Here is a 13,098-nt window from a genome sequence, read left to right on the forward strand (position 1 = left end):
GAAACAAATTGTCTTTCTTTTCCAATTCATATTTCTTAACGCATGCACAGTAGGTGTTTTATTAGCAGTAGATTCATTTTGTGCTCTTATTTGATATGCATTTAAAGGTGTAGTTCTCCAAACTGAAGGTTAAGTGGAGACATGAGCTGCGACCTTCCTTTACCTCCACTCTCACCACACAAAGTAATGGAGGTTATTTGACCCTATTGCAGGCATGCTAGCTTAAAAATACAGCCCAGCCTTATCCCAGAAACCAGCATAAAGCACTCAACTAAGTATTTATTTTTGAAAACAGTGGGAGTTTTGTTTCCTTCTGGGAATGGATTTCAGGAAGAAAAGCTAAACGGATTTATTAATGTGGAGTGTTGTGAAGTACAGTGAATTGCTCTGTTCAGTCCCATGCAAAGCCCAACAATCCCAGTTGAAATTAATGCTCCCAGGTTACAGAACTTTGTGGAAGGGAAGAGGTCCACTCTGTCCAATATCCAGCAACGGTGATTTTAATCCTCAATAAAAGTAAATTTATCCTCATTCTCTGTTTTAGACCGACAAAGTTCTTTTTACATCAGCCCTGCCACACAGGATTTTGTAAACTAAAAGAACAAATTCCTTCTGACAATGTGTAAGATTGGGTTATTTGAGAACACAAGGACGGATGGAAGCATAGACTGCAATACCCAACATGCTCTTTATCTTGTTTTTTTAATAGTGTATATTATTTTCTGTTAATTAAGTCCATTTATAGCAGCTCAATTTTCCCCGTCATGACTGCAATACTGTTCAAAGATGGTCCACAGGATACATTCTGTAGCCTTGGAGAAAAAATAGATACCATGTGGAAATAAATCTGACTTGTTTCAAAAGCTGGTAAAAGTTTTCTTTCCCTGATAAGCCAACCATATTTTCCCAATTTCAGTTTTCTCCAAGTTTTCTCTTCTGCTTGGATATGTCCAGATATAAGACTCAGATTTATTATCACTTACACAATGTGAAATGTTTTGTGACAGCAGTATGGTGCAGAGATGAGTATCTATTAAAACAAAACGGTAATGTTGAACCATTCAGAAATCTGATTGTAGTGGTGCAGAAGCTGTTACCGAATCATTAAGAGTGGGTCTTCAGGCTGCTGTATCTCCTCTTTGATGGTAGTAATGAGAAGAGGGCACGTCCTGGATGGTGAGGCTCTTTAATGACAAATGCCTCCTCCTTGAGGCATCACCTTTTGAAAATGGTCTCTGGTGGGGAAGGTTGTGCCTCTGGGGAAGAAAACTGAGTCTACAGCTATCTCCAGCCTCTTGTGATCCTGCACATTGGAGCCTCCATACCCAGCAGTGAAGTAATCGATCAGCACGCTCTCCACCACACATTGATGGTGTATACCTATTGCAAGGAAAAGCTTTCCATCCACTCCCACTTGTGAATTGGGGAGATGGGGGGGCTTTGCAAATGAATTTTAAATAAGGGTGGGGGTTATTACTCAACAAGTACCTTTTGCTACCACTGACCAGAAGGAGAGGCAATCTGCCTGGAAGAACTTGGTGAGTTGAGGTCCTGCAGCAGATTGTTATGCCAGATTACAGCATCTGCAGTGTCTTGCATCTCCAATAATAGCAGAGAGCTGAGCAAATTTTTTTTTGTGAAAGAGGTAAGTTTTTAAGGTGTATTTTACAGAGAGGTTTGGAGGTTCATTCGGGTCGCTGAAGCCAGGCAATGGAAGACCATCAACAGTGGAATTGGTTTAGTAATGTCACGTACAAAGATACAGTAAAAAAGCTTATCTTGCATACTGTTCATACAGATCAACTCATTACTCAAAGCATTGGGGTAGAACAAAATAAAACGATGCAGAAGAAAGTAACAGCTACAGAGAAAATGGAGGTACACAAGAGGTGCAAGATTGTCAGATTGTGAGTGTCATGTCCTGCTGAAGGGTCTTGGCCCAAAACGTTGACTGTACACTTCTATAGATGCTGCCTGCTCTGCGGAGTTCCTCCGGCATTTTGTGTGTATTGTGAAATCAAGAGTCTATCTTGTACTAGGGATCAATTCAATGGTCTAATAACATTGAAAATGAATAATGGGACAGGGAAAAATAGGCAGGATTCAGGTTAAATTATGAAGGAATATAAAATACAGAATGTGAGTTCTGAAGCTGAAGCCATCACAGTGGGTCAATAGTAATGCAATTCATACAATATTGTAATTCATACGTACAAAGCTATGAAGACTGAAAATTAGAAATTGGCATGGAAAAATAACAGATTTGTTTGCAATAATTGGCACAAAGCATTAGTAATATGAGGTAAAGGTATCAGGAGTGCAAAACAGTATTGTTGGATTTGGCAACACCAGGATTCACAAAGCTGTGTGACAGTGTGGGCTGACAGGAAGAAGCAGAGAGATGTGTGGGGATATAGATAGATTCAGTGAAGGTGTGAGGATAAGGCAGATGGGATGTAGTCTGGATAAATGTGAGGTCATTCACTTTGGAGGTAAACATAGAAAAGCAGGGTTTCCGATGGGAGATCGGAAGTTGTTTAGAAGAAACTTGCATGAATTACTGAAAGTCAACACAGTTGTGAAATGAATTGGAAAGCAAAAAGATCTGAGACCAAGGGTATCAATGCCTTATTGCAATAATATTGGGTACTGTTGTGAGCACCCCAGTATTGTGTGCAAGTCTGATCTTCCTACTTAGGGTGATAGAGCAATTAATGTTCACCAGATAGATGCAGGAATATTTACTGTTACCAGTTTCAAAGCAAGGAATTCATACCATAAAAATCAGAGGTATGAAATTGTCTATCCCTGAGGAGTGTGTATACCTTGTAGATGGAGGTGTTTTTTTTTTGCATATCAAGGGATAAGGTTGGTGCAGGAAAGCTACTGATAAAACTCAGATCTTCCTGAATATGGGACCAGAAGGAGGGGCCAAATAGCTTTTTCTGGCATACCTGCTTGTACAGATCTCATCACTTGAGATGCTCTTTGCAGCCATTTTGAACTTAACCTCACAGCAACTGAATATTTGGTCATTAATTTTGCTTCTTATAGGCAATTGCTTGCTTTAAACAAAGACTTTCTGTTACGCTAACAAGATGTTGATTTATAATACAGGTAATACATAATTTTGTGTTTTTTATTGTAAAAATGACTAGTGATCCAACCTGCAGTTGACAATAGAAGACGTGACCCAAGGCTGATTCAGTTTCAGGCAGTTGTCGAGGGTGGACTCGAGGTGAAGGCTGTGGTCTCCCCAGTATCTGACTAGAAGAAATTTCTCTTTATTCAGCATAAGCAGTCTAATAATTTGAAGATGGTGGGAAGGGTTAAAGACCATAAACGTAGCAGCAGAATTAGGCTATTCTACCCATCAAGTATGCTCTACCATCATGGCTGATCATGCTTCTCAACCCCATTTTTCCTGCCTTCTCCCCATAATCCATACTAATCAAGAACCTATCAACCTCCACTTCAAGTATAGCCAATGACTTGGCCTCGACAGAAGTCTGTGGCAATTAATTCCACAGATTCACCACCCTCTAGCTAAAGAAATTCCTCTACTATGAGGCTGTGCACTCTATTCTTGAACTCATCCACTATCAGAAACATCCACTCTATCTAGGCCTGAGAACCATTCCAGAATCTAGTGACTCTTGAAAGATCATTACTTGCCTCCATGATCTCTTCAGCTACCTTGTTCAGAATCCTGGTAATCCATCTGGTCCAGATGACTTGCCTACCTTCAGATCTTTCAGCTTCCCAAGGACCTTCTCTTTACTAATGGCAGCTACGCTCACTTCCGCCCCCTGACTATCTCAATTTTCTGGCATATTGCTAGTGTTTTCCACAGTGAAGACTAATACAAAATACTTAGTTCACCTGCCATTTCTTTATCTCCCATCACTACCCCTCCAACATTATTTTCCAGCAGACCGATATCCACACTTGCCTCTCTTTTACTCTTTAACTAAACAACTTGGAATCCTCTTATTGGCTAGCTTACTTACATATTTCTTTTTTTTTTCTCTCCCCCGGCTTTTTAGTTAGTTTTTTAAATTGTCCTAATTCTCTAATTTCCCACTAATTTTAGCTACTATATGCCCTCTCTTTTGCTTTTATGCTGTCTCTGATTTCCCTTGTTCACCCACAGTCGCTTCATCCTTCCTTTGTAATATGTCTTCATTTTTGGATATATCTCTCCTGCACCTTCCGAATTGCCCTCAGGAACTCCAGCCACTGTTGTTCTGCCGTCAGCTTTCATAATGGTGGTGGTTGTTCCTCCTCTCTGTGCCGCATGGCGCATCAGGTGGCAACTTTGCCTTTACTTTAATATTTGTGTACACCTTTCGAGACAGAGTTGTTAGCTCAACGCTCAAGCCAGCATGGATGTAACGTGTGCATGGAGCTGGCTGGATTCTTTCTTTTTTCTTCTTCAATATTTTTATTAGTTTCTACATAGAACAATACAGAGTAGAAGAAAGTGTATGTAAAAGGTCAAAAAAGATTTTTTTAAAACTACCAATTACATTATATCTGTTCATAATAACTATCTCATTACCCCGTATTCATGAACGTTAATCAATAGTTATATTGAAATATACCAATTGATTACAAAAAAAGTGAATCTAACCCCTTCCAAGACCAAAGCTGTTCTTTAAGGAGAAAAGAAGGTAAAATACCTTCTCATATAATAAAAATTAATAATAGCCAACATCTGAGTTTAAACAACGAATTGAAGGTTTTGAAAATAATTCAGAAAAGGTCCCCACAATGTTTGAAAGTCTTGACGAGATTCAGAAATTGAACAACAAATCTTCTCTATATCTAAACATGACATAACATCACATAACCATTGAGCATGAGGAGGAGGAAGAACATCTTTCCATCTAAACAAAAGCACCCTCCTAGCTATAAGAGAGCTAAAGGCCAAAGTATGTAAATCAGATGCCTTCAGCCTAATATCTCGTCCTGCAACAATACCGAATAGAGTCGTCAGAGGGTTAGGCTAAAATTGACTTTAAAAAAAGTAAGGAAAAAGTTTGAATAACTTCCTTCCAATAATTTTCAAGACTCAGTCAAGTCCAAAACATAAATTAATGAAGCTTCTCCATTATTACATCTGTCACAGTAGGGAGATATATCGAATATAAACGAGATAGCTTATCCTTATTTATATGAGCTCTATGCGCCACCTTAAATTGTATGAGGGAACGACGAGCACATAGCGATGAAGTATTAACCAGTTTAAAAATTTCATTCCAAGTTTCCTCAGATACTGATGTCTGTAAATCTTGTTCCCAGAGATTCTTAATTTTGCCTAAAAGAACGTTCTCGGCTCCAGTAACATACCATAAATATTAGCTATTGAACCATTATGAAAAGGTGTCAAGCTAAAAATTACGTCCAGTAAGTTCTTATCTGAGCTTATAGGAAATGTGCATAATTGAGATCTTTAAAAGTCTCTGATTTGTAAATATATAAAAAAGTGAGTTTTGGGTAAGTGGCTGGATTCAAACCAGGACCACTCACCTCGAAATCCAGTCTGGATACCACTACACCACTGGCTGATAGTATCACTTCCAATCAACTTTGGTCTTATGCCTCTGTAATTCCCTTTACTACACAGTAATATTGATACAGTTGACTTTATCTTCTTCCTTTCATACTGCAGGATGGAGTCTAACATGACCACTGTCTCCTAAGGGTTCCTTTACCTTAAGCTCCCTAATCAAATCTGGTTCATTACACAACACCCAATCCAGAATTGCCTTTCCCCTACTGGACTTAACCACAAGCTGCTCTGAAAAGCTATCTTGTAGGCATTCTATAAATTCTTTCTCTTTGAATCCAGCACCAACATGATTTTCCTGATCTACCTGCCTATTAAAATCCTGCAAGGCTATTGTAACATTGCCCTTTTTACATACTTTTTCTGTCTCCCATTGTAATTTGTACCCCACATCCTGGCTACTGTATGTAACTCCCACTGGGGTCATTTTACCCCTGCAGTTTCTTAATTCCACCCACAAGGAATCTACATCTTCTGATTATATGTCACCTCTTACCAAGGATGTGATTCCATTTTCTACCACAGAACCACCCCACCCTTTTTGCCTACCTGCCTGTCCTTTTGATAGAAGATGCATTCTTGAATGTACAGCTCCCAACCATGATTTCTGATTTTCTTTTAGTCACATCTTAATGATGTCCACAACATCATACTTGCCAATCTCTAACTGCACTACGAGATCATCTGCCTTATTCTGTATACTGCATGCCTTCAAGTATAACACCTTCAGTCCTGTATTCATTGCCCTTTTCGATGTTGCCCTATCATCTGCCTGTCCTTCCTCATAATCACACTACACAATGCATCAATTTGTATACCAACTGCCCCATCCTCAGCTGGTTTCCATTCCCCCCGCCAAATTAGTTTAAATCCTAACAAAGGAGGAAAGGTGGAGATGGACAATGTCAACGTACTGATGCTTGACTCTGTCAAGAGGGGACATATACAGTAAAATTCCAGTTTTCCAGCACCTGAAAGACCTCAGCACTGCTGGGCTGATGGCTTTTCTGCACTGTTTGTAACCAAGAGACAGAGATTTAATAGATAGTGTTATAGGACAGATGAGGTGTGCTTGATGTCTGTGCTTGTACTCATTGGAGTTTAGAAGAATGAGGAGGGATCTCATTGAAACCTATCGAATATTGAACGGCTTATGTAGAGTGGGTGTGGAGAGGATGTTTCCTATAGTTGGAGAGTCTAGGATCAGAGGGAACAGCCTCAGAATACAAGGATGTCCCTTTAGAACATGTGGTGAACTACATATACCTGTCTGGACACGCCCCCTGCTGACTGCTCCTGTGGCTCCTCCCACAGACCCTGGTATAAAGGCGATTGAGGCCTGAGCCCGGCCTCTCAGTCTCCAGGATGTAGTATGGTGGTCGCTCACTGCTTGTTCCTTCTTCCAGTCAATAAAAGCCGATATCTCGCCTTTGCGTCTCAGAGTGAGTTATTGATGGTGCATCAGAACAGAAATGAGGAATTTATTTAACCAGAGGATCGTGAATCTGTGGAATTCATTGCCACAGACAGCTGTGGAGTCCAAGTCATATTTAAAGCAGAGATTGATAGGTTCCTGATTAGTAAGGGTGTCAAAGGTTATGAGGAGGAGGCAGGAGTTTGGGGTTGAGAGGGAAAATAAATCAGCCATGATGAAATGGTGGGGCAGACTCGATAGGCCAAATTACCTAATTCTGCTCCTATGTCTTATGGTCTTTTTGGATGATGTTCCTGTTAATTGGAGAAAGAAATACAAGGTGATAGGTGAAACCTGGAGGGGGATGGTTGAAGTAAAGAGCTGGGAAGTCTATTGGTGAAAAAGATAAAGGGTTGGAGAGTGGGGAAACATTACTGGTAGGTTTGAAGTACGCATGGGAAGTGAGGCCTTGCTGAGGGTAAGGAGAAGGTGGGAATCAACTTGGTGGGTCAGATGCTGACCTCTCAGAGCCGCAGAGTACATCGAACAGTACAGCACAAGCCCTCAGTACCAGCCTTTTAACCCATCCAAGATCAATCTGACACTTCCCTCCTGCATAGAAGTTCATTTTCCTCTCAGCTCTGTGGAGGGTGCGAGAGGAGCTGGTTCCTCAGGGTGGACAGAATTCTACAGCTGTGATCTCCCCTGTGTCTGACTGGAGGAAATATCTGCTCAATGTTCAATTCAATAGTCGAAGAGGAAATTCAGTGGTTTATTGCTGTTGCAAAATAGAAAGTGGCCAATCAAGAGGTGTGAACACAGTATGTGGATAAAATCATGTAAGTGAGCACACACAGACACTACTAGGGTGTGTGTATCCTTCCACAAAAGCCAGCACATCTTTGTTCTGGAGGGGTTGGATAGGGAGAGATCTTCCAGGATAATAATGTGGGAAATAGAATCACTGGAGCCCATCATGCAAAAAGTGGCAGCGATTGTGCAAGAGATACAGACGTCTGAAGTCCCACTCTACCAGTTTCAAAGGCCATTACTTCCCTTTAACCATTTGATTCCTGGACCAATTGGCACAACCCTAATCACTACCTCAGGATAGGACCACCTTGCACTACAATGGTTTTGCTTTTTCTCTTTGCTCTAATAGTCTTTTGTATAATTTATGGTGTTAGTTTATCTGTCTCTTATGACCGCTGCTATCTGTCTGTCATGGTGCTGCAAGTAGCTTTTTAATTGCACCTGTGCATTTATGTTCTTGCGCATATGACAGTAAACCTGACTTTGTGCCATTATGTCCCTGGCAGCAAAAGCAGAGCCGGCTAATCCCGTGTCTCAGCTCTAGACTCTTAGACCTGAGGCTGGTTCTTGAAGAGTTCATCCAGGTACTGATGAAATGTTGGGAAGGTTTCTGACTGCACCAACCCCTCAGACAATGAGTTCTAAAGCTGAGTGAGATCATTCTCCAACCTTCCTTCTACCCCTCTCTATTGAATCAGAGCTCCTTGATCCTGATAAATAACTAAATCACTGACCTCTGGTTCCTAGAGAAGTGATAAGGGCATGTAGAGTTACAATGTCCAACAGAGAGGTACATGGATAGGAAAGGGGTCGAACACGAGGATATGTGAGTAGCTCAGGTAGGCAACTTGAGACGCATGGATTTGCTGGGCCAAAGGGCCTGTTTCTGTGCTAAGTAACGATGCCTCTGTGCCTCTCTGCCTGGGGAAAGCAATTCTTGTTCACCTGCCCAGATAATCGTAGGGACCCAACAGACCACAGCTGCTGGAATCTAGAGCGAAAAAAACCCCATCTGCTGGAAGGACTCAGAAGGTCGAGTTGTACCAGTGGGGGAAGAAAAGGAACTCGACATTTCAGGGTGAAGTCCTGCACAGACTCGTATAGTGCAATGAAATCCGTTCCGTTCTGATGGGAACAACAGTCGGCATCTCCCCACCGCAGCATTACTCCAGCTCAGGAGCCCTCTGACCCCTGTAGAGTGTCAGCATATTGTTCCTGCAGGTTGGAGATCTGATATAAAAACACCAAGCGACAGGTTGAGCATCTGCCGCAGAGAGAGAAATGAGGTTACAGTCTGAGGTCAGAGACCCACTGTAGTCCTGAGAAAGAGAGATGAGGAAAAGTAATTTTAAGCGGCAGGGGCAGAAAAATTGGAGCAAGGGATAGATAGGAGAAGGGGAATATCTAAGACAGGGTGAAACCAGGTCAAATGAATAAATGGGAGAAATTAGAAGGTGATTACGTTGCTTTGCCTGTGTATGCATTGCTAATATCAGGGTTGTTGACATGGCCAACAGGTCAGAGTGTAGTAAGAGATCCAAAGTCACAGATGGATAAGGGACTGGGCAGGCTATTCAGCCCACAATATTGTTCTGATCTTGGTGCCAATTTATATTAAATGCCCAATTTGTATCCCTCCATATTCATGTCTATCTACAAGCCTCTTAAACACCACCAAACTGCCTGCTTTCATGCCCACCCTGGTTAACTCATTTCAGACACTGACCACTTCCTGTGTGTGAAATAAACTTGCCCAGTGCTCCATAGATGGTGGAGAGCATTCTGACTGCTTGCATCGCCAGCTGGTGTCCAGGCTGCAAGGTGCAGGATCACAAGATGCTGCAGAGGATTGGAGATTCAGCCAGCTCCGCCAGCGGGCACAACCCCTCCCCATCATCGAGGACGTACTCAAGGGGCAGCTTCCATCCCTAAGGACCCTCATCATCTGGGACATGCTCCTTTCTCATTACTACCATCGTGGAGGAGGTACCTCACACTCCCCTCCACCATCGGATTTCTGAATGGACCGTGGGCACTACCTTATTATTCTGATTTATTTTGTAATTGAGAGCTATTTTATGTTTTTGCACTGTACTGTTGCAGCAAAATAACAAACTTTGTGTCATTTGAAACAGCGGTAATAAACTAAATCCTGATATGGCCAGTTCTGGTAAAAACTGGGTTTATTCATTCATTATGTTCTGTGCCATATGACATGGGTGATCATGGTCTTTCCATGACCATGTTTCTTCTTGCCAAATTTTTCTACAGAAGTGGTTTGCCATTGCCTTCTGTGTGGTGTTATTACGAAACAGGTGACCCCAGCCACTATCAATTATCTTTAGAGGTTGTCTGCCTGGCGTCAGTGGTCACATAACCAGGACTTATGATACCCACCACCTTCTCCCATGGCTTCACGTGACCACGCTCAGGGGCTACACCTTGCCCAGTGGTGACCTGCAGGCGAGCAGGGGAAGGAGCTCCTTTGGTAGAGATGTATCTCCACCCTCCCACCCAAAGGCAGAGTTGGCAAAAACTAGAGAGTTTGATGTTGTTGAAAATTATACAGGGTGGAAAGAAGCCATTCTCACCGACTATCCCACTTACATAAATCCTACACCACTCCCAGCAACCAACCAACCATTAATTCTTCTGTTGTAAACCCACATAACTCTGCAAAGTGTCTCAAGGCCAGGATTGAACTTGGGTCCTTAGCACAGCGAGGCACCACTGGCTCTGATTGGGTGGGTAGGGATGGAGCCGGTGGAGAAAGGCAGTGCGGTCATCACACGGGGAGGGGCAAGGGCAGATTGAACACTGCCACGGGGGACGTTATCAGTGATATTGCCTACTGATGATCGGGAAGGGGTTCTGACCTCAGGAACACCTGTGGAGAGAAGAACCAGTCAACAGACCTTCCTCAGAACTTCTAGTGGATGTAATTATGGATTTATTTGGGGGGGGGTGGGTGGGATAGATAGGTCAGGAAAGACTGCAGCAGCTGAAGATCAAACTGCTGGAGGGAGGCAGCCCTGAGGAAGGGCCTTGACCCCAGACGTCAACCACCACAAATTTCCTCCTGTAGCTCAGAGAAGGGCTGGTTCACCCTGAGTGCAATGTCACTGATATTGACCCCTCCCCAGTTCCTCAGGCCATGCGTTGTCCCTTGGCCGAGCGCCAGTTGCCCTGGCCTCTTCCTCCATGAGGTCATTTGCCCTTCCAGGGGTGAGTGGCCCCTCTCCAAGGGGTCAGTTTCTTTTTCCATGGATTTATTCGCCTCCGCGTCCAGGGTTAGTTGCCCCTCCAGAGATTTATGTGCCCCCTGGCCAGGATTAGTTGCGCCCTTATATGATGGTTATTTGCCCCCGACTCAGCGTCAGTTGCCCGCCGCGAGTTCCCGGAGTGGGCGGCGCTTCTGCTGTTCTGCTGCCGGTGGGGATGGCGCTGTTCCTCGGCCGCTGGAGCTGAGCTGTCGGGACATGGCGAGCCGGCGCTCCCGCCGCCTGCATCCCTGAAGCTTCCGAGCCGGTGCCGCAGCGACTTGGCCCCCTCCCCGGGCGAAGGAGACAGCCCAGCCCGGGAGAAGGCTGCTCTCAGCGAGGTGAGCTCGGGCGATCGTTCCGCCGCGCCGAGGGAGGCTCATTTGTTTGGGTAGTGCCCGCCGCTCCCTGCAAGGCACCTCGGGATGGTTCCCTGCCTCCTGCAGTGGGATCGGCTGCGGCCGGATTCCACTGCCCTCTCCCGACTCCTATTGTTCCGGCTTCAGACCGCTTTCCCGACCTCTGAGCCCCCTCATCCCTCTCTCTGTACCCCTCCCCCTCCCCCTCCATATACCCTGCCCCTCCCACACCTTGCCCTTCCCTCAAACCCTCCCCTCCATTCTCCTCACACTATCCACCCTTTCCCTCCTCTCCCCATCCTTCTGTCCCCTACCCCACCATTCCCCTTTGCCTACCCTACACCCACTCACCTTCCATCAGTCCTCCCCTCCCCCTCTCCCCTCCACTCCCATCCATCCATCCCATCTCCCCTTCATCCCCATCCACCCCCATCCTCCCTATCCATCCCCCATCCATCCACCCCCATCTCCCCTCCACCCCAATCCCCCTCCATCCACCCCCCATCCTCCCTATCCATCCCCCATCCCCCGTCCATCCACCCCCATCTCCCCTCCACCCCAATCCCCCCTCCACCCCAATCCCCCTCCATCCACCCCTCATTCCCCCTCCCATCCCCCTCCAACCACATCTCCCCTCCATCCACCCCACCCCCATCTCCCCCTCCACCCCCATCCTTCCCCATCTCCTTCTGTCTGTTTGCATTTCTCTCTCTCTCTCTCTCTGTATTTCTTTCTCTCTCTCTTTGTCTTTCTTTCTCTCTTACTGTGTATTTATCATCAGCTCCCGCCTTGTGTTGAAAGTTCCTTTATGCCCGCTGTCATCAGTTAGCCGTTTAAAGCAAAACGTGTATCAGGGATTGGGGGAATTCTCTTGCAAGTTTAAATACATACAACACACACTCACGTATACATGTAAACTTCTGAGCTGCAGCCTCTTGCCCGCACCCACCCCTAGTGCCGCTTTGTCTGGTTTGAGAATTTCTTCCTGTGGCTGTTGGTGACTGGCGGATGCAGTTTCGCTGGGAGTAAGGTTGTTCATTCGCCCCAAAGCTACACGCGGTGAGGGTCTGTCCCAGTCTCTCCTGCTTTTACCAGTTACAACCTTCGCCTTTGTAAAGGTAATATTTATTCCCAGAGTGGGGATTTGTTCCCTGGGTGCGCGTCCGATGTTTTGAGGGTTAACGCACCCCAGGGTGCGAGCTCACCGATGGGTGACCCAGTGCGGTCTTACTCAAGAAACTGAGGCCGAGGAATAACGCTCCCCGTACCGGTTCCGCAAGACTGCGGGTGACTGTTCACGGACGATAACGTCGCCCGTGCGGTGTTTGCAAAAGCCAGTCTCTTCTAAGCCTAGTTACTATGGAAGAATTGCACGTTAACATCGCAGGGTAATTGGTGAGTGCTTTTCATGACCTTTAACTCCTAGCTGTTAGATGTCGGGTTCTTTAATCGGACTTCAAGTAACGTGTCTCATTTAACTGTAGAAATTGTGTTGGTTTTATTTTTGGAGTCCTTTGTTACTGTAATGCATTTTTAAAGAAGCATTTTGTTGTATTAAGTGATATATGTGCCCTTATTGCTTGAGTGGAGTTGGGAAGGAATGCAGCTAAAATTGTTACTGAGGAGTCGTGTGCCCAATGCTTGCAGGCAAAACGTGCCTGGGAGTTCATTCTCAGTGTC

General features: G+C 44.6%; 1 protein-coding gene across 4 annotated transcripts in view; it reads left to right on the plus strand.

The window, feature by feature from the left end:
• The first annotated feature begins 10,826 nt into the window (after positions 1 to 10,826).
• The window catches only part of farp1 (FERM, RhoGEF (ARHGEF) and pleckstrin domain protein 1 (chondrocyte-derived)), a 236,747-nt gene continuing 234,475 nt past the window's right edge, over positions 10,827 to 13,098 (plus strand). For 2 of the 4 annotated variants that reach the window (XM_059970479.1, XM_059970482.1), the window contains exon 1: positions 12,543 to 12,813. The gene's annotated coding sequence lies outside the window, so the exon portion shown is untranslated. Of the gene's footprint in view, positions 11,401 to 12,542; positions 12,814 to 13,098 lie in introns of those variants that run through there. The other 2 variants (XM_059970481.1, XM_059970478.1) reach the window with 2 other exon arrangements.

Source organism: Hypanus sabinus, chromosome 5 (genome assembly GCF_030144855.1).
Source record: "Hypanus sabinus isolate sHypSab1 chromosome 5, sHypSab1.hap1, whole genome shotgun sequence".
NCBI lineage: Eukaryota > Metazoa > Chordata > Chondrichthyes > Myliobatiformes > Dasyatidae > Hypanus > Hypanus sabinus.